General features: G+C 38.1%; 1 long non-coding RNA gene across 1 annotated transcript; it reads right to left on the reverse strand.

The window, feature by feature from the left end:
• Positions 1–14,059: 14,059 nt before the first annotated feature.
• On the reverse strand, positions 14,060–17,355 carry LOC131527578 (uncharacterized). The gene is made up of 4 exons (XR_009267683.1): positions 16,402–17,355; positions 16,178–16,255; positions 14,743–14,800; positions 14,060–14,309 (listed from the first exon to the last, which is right to left on the reverse strand). It is a non-coding gene; the product is annotated as an uncharacterized LOC131527578 (long non-coding RNA).
• Between the last annotated feature and the right edge of the window lie 477 nt (positions 17,356–17,832).

The following is a 17,832-nucleotide window of genomic DNA, read 5'->3' on the forward strand; positions in this document are numbered from 1 at the left end:
TGCTTTGAAATTTGGTATTGGCTACATTATGTGTAGAATCACCTGACCCAGTCTTGGAACAATCTGGACGATCACACACCCAGGCCTTCACACCTCTGATGGCAGGCCATGTTCCCTGACATTCATTCACCTAATGATTACCACAGAAACCATGTGCACCGATTGACCCTCCCAACTGCATAAGAGAGAAACAGAAGGAGACACAGAGAGAGAGAGAGAGAGAGAGATAAGACCGTGAGACCTACTTACCACACACTCCTATATTTAGCCATCGCTGACCATTTTTGATACATGTGAGCTTTCCCATAGAGATTACATGTTGGATGTATATATGTGTGCGTGTAGGCATGTCCCAGTTTTAACTGGGTCTCTGCTACTGGGCATTCTGGTGATCTACTAACGCAAGTCTCTAGCTTATATCTTTTTGCAAAATAAGAAGAATGGCATTGTAAAACTTCTTGTCTTGCTTCTCTCTTGTTTATTTTTCCAACACTTTAACATTTCTGTAACAATCTTAATAGTTAAGGCTGTATAAATATATTAATTTTCTGATTCATTTTATTTGATTGATTCCAATATTGTTTCACAAAATCACAATGATTGACTCTAATAAATCTGTTCTTTTTGGTGAAAATACAATAGGTGTAGCCCATTGCATAAACTCTTATGAATCAAAAACAAGCATTGTGGCCAATGTACTCTGAGTCAAACAAAAAATTACTCAATTCAACTCCAAAAACACACAGCATGACCAGTGTAGTCTGATTCACAAACAAATTATTCTTATGAGTTGCTCCATTAGTGAATCAAAATACACAGCATGACCAACATAGTTTGATTCACAAAACAAATTACTCTTATGAGCCAGTTCTTTTATATGTAAGCAAAATGGATTGAAATACACCCTGATAAATTGGAACTGAATCTGAATTGAATCAGGTTATTGATACTAGTCCTACACTGAAATTCACTCGTAATTCTACAATCCAAAAATACTTTGCAAACATCCTTGTTTTTGTGTGTTCAAGCGAGGGAGCGGATGAGTGTGTCCTACTGTGTGAGAAAGTGACAGCTTCAAAAGTGTGTTGCGACAGGCATGTATGCGTGTATGAGCTCTCAGAATCAGTGTGACATGGTGCACAGGAGGGGCTGAGTGGCCTTTGACCTTCAATGTCAGAATCAGACACATCGTAAAACAAAGACAAGAGAGGCTTCAACCCGCTTTCACCTCGACTGCATCAGAAAAATCTATGAGTGTGTGTTTGCCTTAACGATAAGAAGTAAACAGAGAAGGAATTTCTACTACACTGTGTGGCAATAGATGCCAGGCTGTGTGACCTCCAAACAGAGATACATGAATCGCTGTGTATGTGTGAAGTTGAGGGTTTTAGATTACAGAAATGGCGCGGTCTTTATGTCGCCTGTGTTATCTGTTCCTAAGCTCTTATTAGCTGTTTGCTTTGAAGATGTCCTAATAGCTCTGCTCCAGGGTCCTCTACAACCACAGAGCACCTCTTTCACTTATTGATTTATCTAACACGGGTTTTCCCATCACAAAACTTTCTTTCTTTTTTTTTTTCACTCTCTCATTCACATCAGAGACACATACAAGCACAGGTTGATTTATTGGATTAAGTGTGTGTTGATAAACTTCCCCACCTACTGTCTAGACAACAAGAAGGACATACCCATGGCCTATATACACACATTTTAGAGCAAACAAGGAGAAAACTGCAATTTTGGCAGTGAATTTTGATGACTATACTAGTAACTTGCGTCCTCAAGCCATCAGATTCAATATGGAGCATATTTTAATGTTCATGGGGAAAGAGACAAGGCTTTGACCTTTTGGTTTCACACTGCACAACAGACAGAGGTGTCCTGGTTGACCTTCTGGACCCTCAAAGCCTGTCTGACTGACTCAGTCTAATTCTTAGTGCCTAGTAATCCATTAACACGGTCAGTTAAGTTTGGTGGGAAGCAAACCATTAACGCATGACAGACAACAGTTCGCCAAATCGAGGGGAAATTATAGCTTGTTTATTTCCTGTGCTGGAAACATATTCTCAACAAATAAAAGAGCGAGAGATGAACAATATAGAGTGAAAAGCTTGTTCTTGCAACTTAAGTTCAAATCAAAGGATGAAATATTACAAATTAGAAGGAGAATTTAATTTAGCTACTGTAATTATTTAAGTTTTATTATTATAATGATATAATATGAGCCGACTCTCAGAAGTCTCCTTAATTAAGCGATTAAGCGAAAAATCGATATATCTGATTCTAAATAAAGTAATTTTACACTTTTTTTACACATGATAAAAATTAATCCACAAACTAGAGCAAAAGTGAAGGAAAAAATAATAATTCCAAACAATAAGTGTAAACCTGTCAGTCCTCTGTCGTGTGTGTCATGTGTGTCATGTGTTCCTGCCTCTTGTTTACATATTTGGTCATGTTCCTGTCCTTGTTTAGTGTGATTATTAGTTAAGTCTTGTCCAGCTGTCTTTTAGTCATTATCAGTAATTGTCCTGTGTGTTTAGTTCCTGCCTGTTTAGTTAGTTTTCATCTGGTCTACTCGTTATTCTCTGGTGTTCCTGTCTGTGTCAACCTTGCCTTGTCTTGCCCTGATGTCGTCATTAAAAACTATTATTTTGAAGTTTATCCTCGTCTCCGTGTTCCTCGTTCCTCCCTGCTGTGTGCACCGTGACAAAATCAGGGTTATTCTTAAGTGGCCACGCCCTTAATTATGCAGAACTTTAAGGCTTAATATAATTTAAACAGTTATAAAAAAAAAATTCACCCCCCTCACAGTTGTCATAAAGGGCAAAATTAGCTTTATAGACCAAAATCACTTTTTGTACCAGGCTGTAAACATAATTTTTTGCTGCTGTAAAGTTGGGCATTTTAACATGGGGAGTCTATGGGATTTGGGGGGCAAAAGGGGGCATTGCCCCCTCAGAAAGAATATGTGCCCCCTCAGTTTTCTTAACAAACGTATTTATTTAAACCGTTAATGGATAATTAATTGGAGGAGCATGGGTGCACCGTCTGCAGAGCTAAATAAAGTTGTGTTCAATTTGAGCAGATCAGTCAGCATCTGACTTGAAGCAGTAGCTAGCCTATCAAAGTAGGCTACCGCAAGAGCATTCGCGACCAGATGCGGGTTCGTGGGCCGTGGCTCAACCAATGGTGTGTGTTTGCAGCTGGGCTGCTTGTTTGGCTGACCAATAGAAGACTAGTTAAAGTTTACAAAACCTGTTTGCAAAGTTGTCATCACTGTAATTCCATTTGGTGCTACTACAGGGGAGAAGAAATTGCACACTTACGCTAAACACAACATTTAAGATCAGCTAGGCTTTTAACCTGCAAATTTAATCTCTCTCATTCAGAGGAAGATTTGCACTGTGTAATTAGGGGATTTCTAATTAACTAATTTATGAAAAGCTGATACCTCGCCCAACTCATCTGCTCCTTTCATGGGCAGGGCATAACACAAGATATAACCTGCTTTCAAACTCGCGACGTTACCAAACGGAAAGCTCTCACGATTGGATTTCCACTGTGTTCTAAACACGACCGAACTCCTTTAATCTCCAACCACTCCTGTGCTAATGCAACGACTTTAATCAAAGCGATAACAGCATGCTGTGACACTGGATAATGTCCCGTCGCACTTTATACATTTCCGATGTTTCGGTTTAACATTCCTTCGGAGAGTGTCATAGATTGTGTGCGACTGTGGATTAGTACAGTAGAATCTAGGTTACAGACAGTAGACGGGTCCATCTGCTGTTTTATTCCTCTTTAACCTGTTAAATCCCTTCATCACCACCTGGACTAATACACAAAATAATGGACAACTGATCTAAAGCACACAGGTCTGGGAATCCATTTGTGTCTCTTCAACTAAGAGCTACTGTAAACTCATTTGGCGCATGCATATATCATTGATTGCAGGTTTATAATGACACAATGAGTAATATGAATGGGATGTACAGTGGTGTGTGCATGTGTTATCTGTACAGGTGTGTGGTGGTTAATCTCTAGATGTGATCTCTCTATTGATGGACTCGTGTCTTCAGGCAAAGTAGGCGGTCTTATCTGTATTTCCTATCTGAACAGCTGTCGCTCACTTATTATTAGTGCTTATTCAGACCCACGACTGCACTACTGCTCATTCATACGCTCCAATACTAACACTAATGACTTGATATGAGATAACACAAGTGTACTTCTTATGCAGATATAACATATGCCCTTAAAGAATTAAATACAATTTACTATACTTTTATCATTACGCACACTACCTTTCAAAAGTTTAGGTTAGTGTGTTTTTGAAAGAAGTCTTTTATGCTCACAAAAGCTGCATTTACTAAAAATACAGTAAAAACAGCAATACTGTGAAATATTATTACAATTTAAAATAACTACAAATTTAACATTCTAAACAAATTTAACATTCTAAATGTCTTTACTGTCACTAAATGCACCCAAACTGAAACATATCTTAAAAAAATAAAATAAAATCTCAGTAAATAACCATAGTAAGTGTAGTATTTGTGGTCAAATGGAAATGTGGTAAATGTGATAAAATCTTCATTACTTGTAGTTAGATCAATCAAACTAAGGTATGAAAAGAAATTACAAATAAATACAAAGAAAAAATTAAGTCATTGCCAAACACTCCAAATTACACTCCTAATTAAAAAAAAAAAAAAAACACACTATGTTTTGACATGATAGTACTTCTTTCAAATATTGAGTGCAATGCAAATGCCATCACTTATAAAAAAAAAATTACCATTCCATCTGAAAACATCACTGTACCAGAGTGTCACCACAGCATTTTTTGTAAAGCACAGTTACAATAGTGTTTTCAGTCTTGATGGTTTGCTGATTGTAATCGTATTAAAGAGATTACACATAAGACGGTTATCTCTGCTCTTCAGTACATTAGTTCATGCTGATGCATTAGTGCCCTGAGTTTCAAGAGGTCCTGACACACTGACCCAATGACCAAAAAGCAGAATATAATTAGCTTAGTGTAGTGCCGCACAATACACTGCATATTCAGTGTTGGCAGCATAAAGACTGTTAAATGCTAACTTGGAACGCAAGACATTTGCTTATACTAGTCTAGCATCCATGTCTGTGTGTGGTCTCGAACAAATCCATGACTCTCTATAAGTCACTGCAAATGAGAGGTAAAGGAAAGAGCAAGACGCACAGAAAGAAAGAGAGTTAAACCAAAAGAGCACAATAGTCAACTCGAGAGGGCCAAATGCTCCAGATTAAAACAAAGAGATGAGAACAAAGCTAGAATGAAAAGGAAGAGTGTAAGAGAGGAGAAGACTGAAGTGTCTGACTTCAGCAGCGGAAAGTCCTCTTTCTTTTCCTGGACAGCTGAGGGTCTTATTATGGGATTAAAGCTAAACATTGGCCCAGTGGAATGTTCTGTTGGTTTGGGCTGTGATGTCTGTCTCTGTGTGTGTGTGTGTGTGTGTGTGTGTGTGTGTGTGTGTGTGTGTGTGTGTGTTTTCTGAGGTGGTACCGGGGGATGGTGTTGGCTGATTGCCCAGGGTGGCAGATCAGTTTCATTGATGTCTGTGTGTGTGTGTGTATGTGAAGCAAAGAGGGGGATCTATAAGGAACAGCTGCTGTATAAAGCACAGAGGGGCACTTAAAGTACAAGGTGACTCTGACAGAACTCTTAAAATACAACTTGCCACCAGTTCATTTGCCACCTCAAGTGCCAACAGACCACACTGCACCAGCATCTATTTAAGCAAGAGCAAAGCCACCACAGGTAATCACAGACATGCTGATAGTCATTACAACAGCACAAATGCAAGTATGGATGCTTCGTTACTAAAAATTTTGATCAAACTGATAATAATTTTCATGTTATAACAACTCACACTATAATGCACACAGTATGAAAAATTAGCTTTCATTAAGCTAATCAATAATTACTTACCTTCTCTGCGTTCCAAACCCGTAAGACCTTCGTTCATCTTTGAAACACAAATTAAGATATTTTTGATGAAATCTGAGAGCTTTCTGACCCTGCATACTGTCAAAGTCTCTTTAAGACAAGTCATGTCACACGGCGGCCATCTTTGAAACGCCTCTCGGGCGGGCATGCAAGTACAGCTCCTATCTCTTTGAATGGGGAAACATCAAATTCTCTAAAACTGTTCACTAAGCTTACGATTAAATTTCATATTGAGCGTTGCATTTTTCCCCGTTCAAAACTATAGGAGTGACATGTCTTGGGTATTCTATAGTCCTTGATACTGTATACAGCAATGCAACTACCACAATCAAGGCCCAGAAAGGAAGTTAAGGCCTTTCCACACTGAAGCCGCGGTCACACTAGACTTTTTGTTCCATTCATACGCATGCGAATGTGTTAGACTGGAAACACAAGCCCGTGCGAAGTTCTTTCACATTTCGCTGCGTAGCAAAGTTCAAGCTTGGTGAACTCTGGCCTGTGAATTCGCATCACGCGACACCATGTGATCAACGGCAGATCGATATACCTCCCATCTGAATTAAAAGAACATAAATTTAAAACTGCAGCGCTGCAGAAAAGTGGAGTACATTGTATGTTTTTACATTTTAGATGCATTATAATTTGTCATTTGTTGAAAAGACGCTGCACAGCGTGACGTCATATTACGGCCGTTGCAGCATGCGAAACAAATTCGCATGTTCAAAGTCTAGTGTGACCGTGATGACGTGCTGGAATAAAACAAAAATATGCAATTTATATGTATACAATTTATTAATTCATATTCATGTTCATATTCATATTAAAGATGTAATCTTTAATATGCCAATAGTTTACAAACAACAAGCTAATCAAGGTTTTCAGAGTTACCAGACAGCATCAGGCAGTTGAGTTTTTATCAGGGTTGAAGCTAAATTCTGCAGGACAATGGCCCTCCAGTGCTGGATTTGAGGAAACATGCCCTGCGCCCCAATATGCATACTATCCACCCTATCTGCCCCAAATAGTATTAAAAATGACTAATATCACATAGAATTTAGCATGGACAGTGTGCACATTGGGACGCAGGCATGTTCTTTGCAATCGTCATTGAAACTCTGTAAACTTTATTTTTGTCCATCTGTGTTTTCAATGCATTAATTTGTTGGGATTTTTTGCATAGGAGCCACCGGTGCACACTACTGTATGTCCCATCTCCCTCTATGAACGTACACAATAAGAAGAAACAATCTAAAATGCTTTGAAACCTCATACTACTCAAAAATAAATGCGATATGGTGATTTAAATGATGTTTGCACTTTACTTTGACTAGCCGCTCCAGCGCGCACGCGCTTCAGATGAGCAACGCAATCAATCCCAGTTCTAAAGCCCCTTTTACACAACACTGCAAGCGGTGAAAACACAGCGCAGCTATCGCTTTCTCTCATTTTGGAAGCGTTTTATACAGTCAAGGCGGTGCTCGTGTCATGGACTCTAGGCGGACGTTACCATACTAATCGCAAAGCGTGACAAAATGATATTCACTAAAGTCAGCTCATCCAAAACTTTTAATTCTGTGTCTGTTAACTCACTCTCATGTTGTTCTCGCACGTCGAGCACGCTTTTAAACGTTCGTGCGCTGTAAGGTGTGCATTATTATTATTTCCCATTTCATATTTTATATTTTATAGTTATTTCCCATTTCATAGCCCGCGTCTTGCTTTTTAAATGCAAAACGCATTCTCTGTGAATAGCCGCTTAGGACGCAGCTCACGTGCATGAAGCGCCATCTATTTCCCTAAACAACAACCACAGGTCCGATTTTCTGGCACAGAGTGAGAGCTTATTAAATCACGAACACGATTATTTATTTTTGCTAATTATTATTTTATTTTCGTTAGTTTTTCAGTTACTGTTGTTAGTTTCGTTTAGCTTTAGTTTTTCATTTATTTAGAAATTTAAATTTTATTTCAGTATACGAATGTTTTTTGACCAATAGTTTTAGTCTTAGTTTCAGTTTTCGTTTACGAAAATAACCTTGTAGTCCATATGACATGATTTGACATCAGTGATTAAACCTTAATTTTCTAAAGCTACAAGATTACTTTTTGTGCACAAAGAAAACGAAAATAACGACTTTATTCAACAATTTCTTCTTTTCTGTTGCAGTCTTCAACATGCATTCACAACAGTAGCACAACGCATGCAACAACTTGAGGGTGAACAATTCATGACAGAATTTTCCATTTTTGGGTGAACTATTCCTTTAACAGTGTTATTAAATTACATCGTGTTTTTAAAAGATGAATTTTAGGAGAGTATTACACTGTAAATATCAAAAGTTATTCAAATTAAAAGTTTAAGGCAACCAGCTTCAGGAGATTTTTGAGTTTTCTCAACTTGTTTTCAGTTTATACAACAAAAAGTTGAGAAAGCTCAAAAATCTCCTGAAGCTGGTTGCCTTAAACTTTTACGTTTTCTTAACTTTTGATTTTTTACAGTGTAGATGACAGCAAAGTTCATCTAAATGTAATATACGGGAAGTAAGACCTGGTAAGATTTTTCTTTATTTGAAGAAATTCATACATTTATTCTGCAACAATGCAATAATAAAAGGTCAAAAAGTAACAGTAAAATGTTTATAATGTTACAAAAAAAACATTTCAAATGAGTTGTTCATCAAATAAAAATGATCACGGTTTACGAAACAATATTAAACAGCACAACTGATATAAGAAAGAAGAAGAAATGTTTCTTGAGCACCAAATCTGCATATTAGAATAATTTCTGAAGGATCATGTGACACTGAAGACTGGCATAACGGCTGCTGAAAATTCAGCTTTGCCATCACAGGAATAAATTACATTTTAAAATATATTTAACTAGAACTTATTTTAACTTGTAATAATATTTCACAATATTACTGATTTTTCTGTATTTTTGATCAAATAAATTCAGTATTGGTGAGCCTAAGAGACTTTCAAAAATACAAAAAAAACGTATTGACTCCAATATAAACAAAAATCCTTTTATCTAAGAGTGACGTACTTATTTCATGGACATAATTATCACCTCATTAAATAAACCACTACACTGACTCATAAACACACAATCACGCAAAGAGAGTATGTGTGTCATTATTTACTTTATGCTTTATTTATTAATTTCTTTGTTCCTCTGTTGAATGACATTGGATGTGAAAGTTATACTGTGAGGGGAGTGTGTAGGGTGTGCACTGGCATCATTAGCTTGTGTGTGTGATGGCTTTAAGCTACAGTGATACACACAGAAGTTACTCATACAACACTGTGCTACTGGTTACATAATAATGGAACACATAAGCCCAGAATCAACTAAATCAGTTAAGTAGCTAAAATAACTCAGATTATGTTATGACAAAACTGTCATTGCATCAGTTACCAAAATGTTTCCATAAGAACCCAGAGGAACTGCATGCTGTCTAACCAGCTCTGGCAAACTGTTCAAATGTGCAAATGAAACCACTCTCATCATTAGCAATGATGAATGCATTTACCATAAGGTGGTCAACCTCCAGGCCTCAAATGCTTCAGTGATCACCTTGAACATGTCTACACAACTCAGATGAACGTTTTATTTAAGCACTCACTTCTCTCTTTCCCTCTGAAATAACTGTTCAGAGCATTACTAAATATATCTGCTCAGCCAGTGTTTGAAAATAATATTTACTAATCACTCAGAAATTGCTCTATTCATGCAACATTTGACAAAAGGAGCTCAGTTACTGTCTGTATCAGTGAATGACTCAAGTCAAGTCCTTTTTCTAGCAATAGCCATTAATAACACATAACAACTAGAGTGATTAAAGTAAATATTACAGATGAAAACTTTAATAACTTCCATAACATACAAGTCCTATCGCAATTCATACGATTTTATTCATTAAATGAGCTTATCCATCAAATCTCCACTAAACCGAAAGCAATTTTGAGCACAGCATATTGGTTATTGGCCGATATTACAGATTTGTTTTTATTTAGCGGCGTCAAACAATATTCTGTATTTAAATGTGCATTTCCCCAATTTTCATATTTTAAATCTTACAAATATTACTAAATTCATGTACATTATAATGTTGTTTTGCCCAAATTTGCTATTGTATTTTAAATGACTGATTTACATTTTTATTTTTAATTTATCGGTACCATATGTGTTATCGGTTAATATGAGAGGTTGTTTTTTATCAGTCAACATTGAATATTTATCACTCAATATTGGATATTTATTTGTGCATGCTCATTTCCCCAATTTCAAACACCTTAATCTTAATTTTTTTAAATATCATTTTATGACACTATTACATGTATATCCTTTAGCAGAGTATTATGCTATAATTTATTTTTAGCTCCATTCATTTAAATTAATTAAAAAGACTATCTTAGTTTTTAATGGTTTTATTTTTAGTTAATAGAATTAATAGAATTGTAATATCTGAGTCAATCATTTACATGCATTTAGCAGACGCTTTTATCCAAAGCGACTTACATTGCATTCAAGTTACAGTTTTTACATTTTATCAGCTCTTGCATTCCCTGGGAATCGAACCCATGATCTTGGCGTTGCTAGCGCCATGCTCTACTATTTGAGCTACAGGAAAGCAAATCAAAATACAATAGAATTTTAAGGTCTATTTATCAGCCGTAACAGGCCAGTGTATGCATATATATATAAAATGGCAAACAAATGCATTGTTTCTAAAGTTAATTTGAGATGCTGTTTCCACTAAGGTAGAAATCTGTGCTATTACTAATGGAAACATATGCAACAATGAGGCTGAACAAAGGAATACCAAAATACTCAAAGGAAACCACTGCAGAGCAGAGCCACATACAAAGAGAAGAAAGACAAAACCCAACTGATTCATCAGAGCAATTACTGAGAATTAGCATAGGTTTAGCATAGCCCAGCAAATTGTCTTCTAAATCTGCATCTATTCCTGGACTCCTGTGTGACGCATGATTCTTTTATCTCCTGATAGATTGATTTGGCCATATAGCTTCAGGCACAACACACACACACCTCTTCATCATGACTGAGGTGACATGAACACAAAAGATTCCTGGTGCTCGCATTGTCAGCCAACTGATTCATTAGTGTTCATTAGAGCACTACTATCACCACGACACCAGGGTCGGTCCTCATTGTAATCACAGCTGAGAGACTGACACCACAGGACACACACACACACACCTGTATCTGAATGGATTGTGTGTGTTTTCAAACTCATCTGAACAGAAACAAAAGATTCATAGGCGAGTTTGGGTGGCCGTCATTCATCCATCCCGATCTCGGCTATCAAAAACCAACAAAAGCGCTAGAGGGAAGAGAGAAGGAAGAAAGAGGAGGAAGAGAGGGATGACAGGAGGATAAAAGGATTTAAGGGCGACAGCTGCTGAAACTTTGTAATCCAACCATGTGATGATGTCACTCACCCTGGCAAGACAAGTGGGCAGAGTCAAGGTCGAGAAGGACAAGGTCATCGGTACAAGACGAGACAGCCAAGGGCAGTTTCTTCAGCTGTCTGTGAGAGAGAGAGACAGACAGAGAGATGGGCCGTGGAGCTAATGGCTTCATCAACATATGTGAGTTTTCTTTAGGGTCAAGGGTGAACCTGGCGACCCTGAAGCCAAGCCTATTGGTGTGTCTGTGTATTTACGATGCTTAGCTTTAAAAGTCCACTTGTAAACTTTAATGGTCCTTTACTGTTGCTTTTCTGCCTCATTTCAATAATGTGTCTAATTAGGGATTTGTTTAAATATTAACCCTCAGATCTTTCTCAACTTGTATGCTTATGTCCTTGTAAGCATTGATATATTTATTGAAATATGAGAAACTGTGAAAATGATATGACCAGTGTCTTCCTAAACCAATTTGTTATATATTTTATAATGTCATGTATATTTGTATTTTATGAATCATTTGCGAATTTTCAAATAGGTGTTATCATTATTAACAAGCCGTATATTTGAACTCTAAACAGCTACATTCTCACCTAAAAAAACAAATTCTGTGACACAAAAACAGTATTATTTATAAAATTATAATGGATTTGGGTGTCCACCATGACACTCGATATGGGAAATTCTGCAAGCAGAGTGGAACAAACCACACAAACATTCCGTTATCACTGGAATATCGCACACCTGAAAAAGGCTGTCAGCCAATCAGATTTGAGAACCAGAAAGAACTGTTGAATAAATACATTTCTTTTTTTTTCTTTGCCAGGACAATAGAGATATGACAGGAAGTGAGTGGGAGAGAGAGATGGGGGGTGGGAACAGGGAAGGTCCATGTGGCAGGGTTCGATCTCGGGACACCCGAAGCGCAATTACCATATGTCGGCACGCTGCCCACAAGGCTATCGGCGCCGACGAATAAATACATTGCTATAATAATTTTTTGGAGAGCACCAGATCCAAACCACTGGTATATACTGAAATAATATTTGAACATACATACACATAAAAGAAAATTTTACAGTATATATATTTTGCATTTAATGTTTTGCATTATTTAATTGCTTTAAACAATTGTAGTAGTGAACTGGGAAAACAGAGAAAATGCCAAATTATTGCCATTTCAAAATATAAGATTTCCATATAAAATCAAGCAATATCCTTTAAAAGAGCTCAAAATAAATCATAGCATGTAATAATGTCTCCACGTCAAAGCATAAGATTTAAGCATGAATAAGGCTTCATGTGTGAGGCGATGACTTGAATCATCAACCTGATTTGTAAAGCTCTTCCTCCACTTCCCCCTTTTCTCTTCCCAGGAGTGCAACAAAACATCGTTGCAGAGGTCTTAATCCATTCCCTCAGGGGGCTGCTAATTAATTATTTGTTAATGACTTGAGGGATTTCACAATGACACTTCAGTCAAGATGATGAGATGTTTGCTGGGTGCAGAGGAAGGGGCGGGGGGAGGGTTTGGCAGACAGATTAGCCAGGTTTGGACTCACTGAACCAGGTGTGTGTGGGAGCGGGAGAGAACGTGTGGAGGTAATTGCAGAGCACCGGGTTCAACGAAGAGCCTTTGTGATTGCTTTACTAGGCTGAGGCGTGACGTTCATTCTTGAAAATGGATATGTGACCTCCTAAAGAGCGAAGGTTCCCCTTTTCCTCTCTTGATCCCTTGTTTCTTTCCTGTTCCTCTAATAAAGGCTTGAAGTGTGCAGAGACGTGAGGGTTTCTCGGACACCCCACTGGTTTATGGGCCACCCTTGCCAGACACTTTGACAGGTCAAAATGTTGCACACCCGGGTCAAGAGGAGAAAAGGCCTCAGATCTGTGTGCAAACAACACATGTTTGAAAGAACGTACACCTTCAGTATTAACCAGCTTCCTCATTGCGACAGGTTTAGACTAAAGAATGATGAAATAAGATATCAGAAGAGCAAAAATTTTATTCCAGCCAAAACTTGGATGGCAAATACCTTCAAACTAAAACTAAATATAAATCAAACTAAAATATATATCTTCTCCAATATAAATATGTATAAATATATAAAATATGTGTGTGTGTGTAGGTTTTATTATTTTATATTTTCAGTCTTCTCTTTTATTTTGGTTTAATTTTCAGTAATGTTAATGTTATGTGCTTTTGTAATTTGTATTTGTTCCCCAAAATCCATTCTAAATCGTTTTCCTCTATATTTATTTCAGTGTTACTTTTATTTCAGTTGGTAACTTTAGTACTTCCATTTAAGCTAAAACGTATTTATTTCAGTTATTCAGTTTTGCATTCCAAAGCAACATTTCAATATTTTTCCCTTTTCATCTCATAGTCACATATTATTTCCTCTCAATTATTATTTTCAATTTTATTTTAATAGTTTTATTCTCTCTTAATGATAACAGCAGTCTCTCATGCTTTTCAACCACTGAATCCCAGCATGCCAGAAATGAGAGGAGAGATACACTCAAGGCATTAATATCTGGGTTACATAATTCAACCTTCAAGCTGGGGGAGCAGGATGACCTTGAAACAAAGCATACACAGACACACACAGATTCACACTGGATCCCAGAACGGTGAAGCCCTGCAGAGACTGACCAGACTGATTTATTCTGCTTCTAACAATGCAGTCCACCTAACCACACCTCTTTCTCTCAGTCTTTCTCTTTTCCGCAGTCTCCAGCCGTCCGTCATCATACCTCTACATCGGCGGTCCCTCCCTCTTCCTCTCTGATGATGCCTCAGTCTCTGTGTACACTGTGCAATTGTTTCTGTCCTTTAAGACTGCTGCTTGTTAGGTTGTACAATACGAGAGTGCTGAGATATGGTCAAAACAAAGGCACATAAATTCTAAATCATATAAGATGACATGCATTATAGAAGCATTCACATTAAATGTTAATGCTTTTAAAGTAATACTGAAGGCTAATATTTATTGCAAATCATCTAATTAATCAGCAATCAGTGGGTGGAAAATTTTGCCCTACAATCAAAGGATTCTTCTATGATACCAAAATGTGTCTCAGTTGGCAAAATGGTGTGGAAAAAATGCACAGTATGCACCAGGGCTTAAGGCAGTCTGGCCGTTTCAGCTGGTGCCAGTCTATTTCAATAACGGGTTGCAAGAAAGCAAGTGAGTGTGTGTGTGTGTGTGTGTGTGTGTGTGTGTGTGTGTGTGTGTGTGTGTGTGTGTGTGTGTGTGTGTGTGTGTGTGTGTGTGTGTGTGTGTGTGTGTGTGTGTGCATGCTACCTTGGTTTGATCATAGGTCTATGGCACCCCTGTGAGGCAGATGGGGGTATTACACATCCTATGGGGTTAGAGAGAAAGAAAGAGAGGAGAGAGGGATGATGAAATCCTGGCTGCTTTTCAGCAACGAGCTGTACAGTGAGATCATCCCTTTTCTCTATACATCCAGCCTCGCACACGCGCTCGCTCGCTCGCTCGCTCACTCCTGCCATTATGCAAGTGAGAAACAGACGGAGAGAGAGGCGAAGGGGGAGGGGGCGAGAGGACAGGGTAGACGGGGTACTGCAGGGCTTTACAAGGACACATGAAACACGTAGGTTACTGTCTGGAATGCTTCATATGCTTTCACATTTATACATGTTCATTCAGCTCATACTATATAAATAAATATTGATTTTCCCAGCACTCATGCAGTCAGCTCAAGTTACAGACAACGGCTCTATGAAACAAAGACTAGCAACCAGTTTAAACACCACAATTTACATTTAAAAAAAAAATGTAATTTAAATAACAATTCTTGAAATTAATCTCATTGGGGGGAAACTATTTCACAATAACTGTTTTATAATTACATATATTCCAGAAACAATAATAAAAATATATAAATCTAAATAATTAATAATAATAAAAAAAAAATTATATATACAAAAATTTAAATTATAAATGTACAAATTAATTGTCCTATATATATATATATATATATATATATATATATATATATATATATATATACATTTTAATTTTATATATATTAATTTTATTAATAGAAAAATGTATACATTAAAGAATCTAATTGTTAAGGTGATGTCTACAGTCTTGACAAAAACCATGACAAATACATTACTTAAATTTGAAACCATTAGATGTCTATTATAGATTGCACAATAACAAATGTGCCTTTCCAAAGATGCAATTTTAACGTCCTGCATAATTACATGAATTTCAGATGATTTATTGCAGTTTATCTTCACTATCTATTGCAAGATAACAAAAAATAAATAAATAAATAAATAAATAATAACAATGGGTGGCCAGGCACCACACAACAGAAATTCAAGCAATCAAAAATTTTACAGTATTATAAAAAATGTAATCAATTAAAAAATTATGACATTTATTAAAATAAGGATTTGGGGGTTGTAAAACATATACTAAATGTGTAGAACAAAGACTACAGAATCCCAGGTGCAGTGAACAAAGAATTCCAGCTCTGGCTGAAAAGTGTATTACACAACCACAGATCTGTACAATAAAGAGGCGCTGCAGGATTGGCTGAGATGAGCTTATGTCTGACTCCAGGTAATAAACCCACTGAACCTATTTCTCTCTCTCTCTCTCTCTCTCTCTCTCTCTCTCTCAAATGCACACACATGCACTGGAGCACACATACATATACCTTCTCTTGTGTACAGACAAAGCCACCGTCGTTTTTCCTTACTCTTCTTCGTCCTCTCCTCCTTTTCCACTCTCTCCATAGACTGTTAACCTTGATGCTCTTTCAGCCAGAAGCCCAGCACTACAGTATGGAGTTCATTAAAAAAAAAAAAAAAAAAGCATGTTAGGACACACACAGCCTCGGGCAACAAAGAAAATGTACAGTACAGGCTCACTGCTGGGCTTTTCAATGGATTCGGCATGAAAGCGCCAGGAATCATTAATCACCAGCAAGACCGGAGATATGAATTCATTGAGCACGTCACTGAGGGGTCATCTCAGTCATTCAGCGGCATGAGGAGGGACGTTTCCTCGGCATTCCCACGACATCCGTGCAGGATTCCCAAACCTTACCACACACGGAGCCCGAACCGAACTCCGTGTACCTAACAAAGGTAGACGGCTCCCAGCATACGGGAGGGAGCCCGCTCCTGTCCGATCCAGTCAAAGCAAACGTCCGTCCCCGCACAATCACTCAGTATGGGAGAAGACAAGAGACAAAATTACCAAGCACAACCAATTAAACAACACAATGTCTTGAAGAAAGGAGAAAGACAGAGAGGAGGAAAAGAATAGAAACGCAGAAATCCTTTCTTTTGTCACGGCCATGTTTGAAGCCTTTGTGCCCATGGAAATGTTTCAGGTTTAAGTGAATAGCCAGTGACGGGTGAGCAGAGTAGCGGGGCACATGAATTACCCCGGGAGGGGCGGCGAACGGCCAGAACAATGGAAGAGCGCCGGTTCGGGTTGGAGCTCTATTTGTGCGGCAGATGGATGCTGCTTTGCGTAATTTGTGTGCTGTACATGATAAGGGGCCCAGGCAGGTTTGGGTATTTCCACCGTCCAATCGCACACCGCATATACTGAGCCTGCCAGGTTCGAAGCACCTCACTGAAAAACATCAGTCCGATCAGAAGTGGGAATGCCTGCAAAAAAAGAAGAGAGACACATACAGAAACCCTAATGAGTTCGGACAAGCCTTCCCCTCACGGCGCTGCCGTTTGGTAGCTGAGCTCAAGTTTTGCTGTCGTTTCCATTTCATTATACAATCATTGTTGCTGGATCTCTTCAGAGGTCCGGCTCCATGGCTGCTGTTGCTTATTAGGAGGCCCTGAGGTCGTCCCACTGTGCCCTACACACGGTGCTCTGTTCGGGCCAGCGTTGTAGGTGGGTGAGGCGGGGGGCCAATCACCCACGGTGGTTCCCAGGAGCAGAGCGCCGTGGGCCCCCGAGATCCCCCTCAGGGGTAGAGGCATCTGGATAGGGGGAGGAGGGGGCTCACTATTGTCAAAAGCCATCAGATCTCAATATAAATCACAGAACTCAAGCGAAATCCTTTAGAGTACCATTTTTCCACCATTTTTACAAAATTCCTTTCACTTTCTTTTTTCAGTGGTGGTCCTTTTGGTCCTTCTCTCATCTACCCCTCACTCTTTTATACTTTCTGCTCACTTGAATTGGATAATGCATGGCTCAGGTTTTAAAGGAATAGCTCACCCTCATGTTGCAACACAAAATATTAAGTTTTGAAGAATGTTCTTCTGCCTTTCTTTTGATGATGTAAGTATTGAGAACTGGGTCAAGCTCTACAATGTCAAGAAAGAATCATAAAAGCATTATAAAAGTGGTCGATATATAAGACTTCTAAAGTCATACAAC

This window comes from Onychostoma macrolepis, chromosome 20, assembly GCF_012432095.1.
Source record: "Onychostoma macrolepis isolate SWU-2019 chromosome 20, ASM1243209v1, whole genome shotgun sequence".
Taxonomy (NCBI): domain Eukaryota; kingdom Metazoa; phylum Chordata; class Actinopteri; order Cypriniformes; family Cyprinidae; genus Onychostoma; species Onychostoma macrolepis.